Consider the following 1,006-nt stretch of genomic DNA (forward strand, 5'->3'; position numbering starts at 1 on the left):
TTACTGAGTGTTTGCAATCGTTCCAGATTAATGTGAGTTACGTTTATTAAGTCAATAAGTATATTCGTTAGANTATGTTNTGAAAAAATTTTGTNAAGCGATTTCTGTGATGATAATCTAATGTGAATTGATGAATTTCAATCGTGTTTTTTATTAAATTTTCAGGTTTCAAGGTTGCAGTGTCGGAAATTGCTGTACAGTCTGGTTCTAAATGAAGCATAAAATTTTGATAGATTCGTACGCTACGAGGAATTTTATCTGAACAGAAAATATGCAAATTTCCTTGTTTAGGTGCAATTCCGATCCAGTNTTGATTTTGTATCTTTTGTACACTATTTCGGCTTAGTCAAACAGAATTTTACGCGGCGTAAATATTTCGGACGAATCTTGTGAAATTCGGATTTATGATTAACGGATACGCTTTGTGCACGCATGTATGTAACCAAGTAGTCATCAGCAGTGTAAAATTCGATTAGCTATGAAGTGATTGAAACTGCTGATGAAACAGATTGAATTTTCGGGAAAATTAGTACCAAAGTAAGGGCTATATCTAAAAACTTGTTTGGAAAAGTCAAAATTTCGAATATATTTTTGAAAAAATTAAAGTTGCAATTTTGGAAAAATTAGCACGGGAACAGTGGCTATATCTAAATATAAGTCAACTCGGGTAAGAATNTCAAAAAATTAAAATTTTGAAAGTTTGTCAAAAAATTAAAACTTTTNTTTAAGGTTTAAGTTTCAAGGTTTTTACGCTAAATATCCANNGGTAAGACGTTCTGAAGCGAAAACTTAACCTTTANAAAAAAAATTACTTTCAGCAAAAAGTGGTTGTAACCTGAAAACCACTAGCGAAAAGTTTCCGATACTTGGCGCAAAGGCAAGATGTCACTAGTACTAAGTGCTGGCGTAGTATGAAAGCTTTTGATTTTTTAAGTTTTTTACGATTTTAGTACTGGAAAAGCTTAAGTCCAAAAGGAGAATTTTTCAAAGTGTGAAAAGGTTTTCT

Source organism: Pseudomyrmex gracilis, unplaced genomic scaffold, assembly GCF_002006095.1.
Source record: "Pseudomyrmex gracilis isolate BER0280 unplaced genomic scaffold, ASM200609v1 scaffold_467, whole genome shotgun sequence".
Lineage (NCBI taxonomy): Eukaryota > Metazoa > Arthropoda > Insecta > Hymenoptera > Formicidae > Pseudomyrmex > Pseudomyrmex gracilis.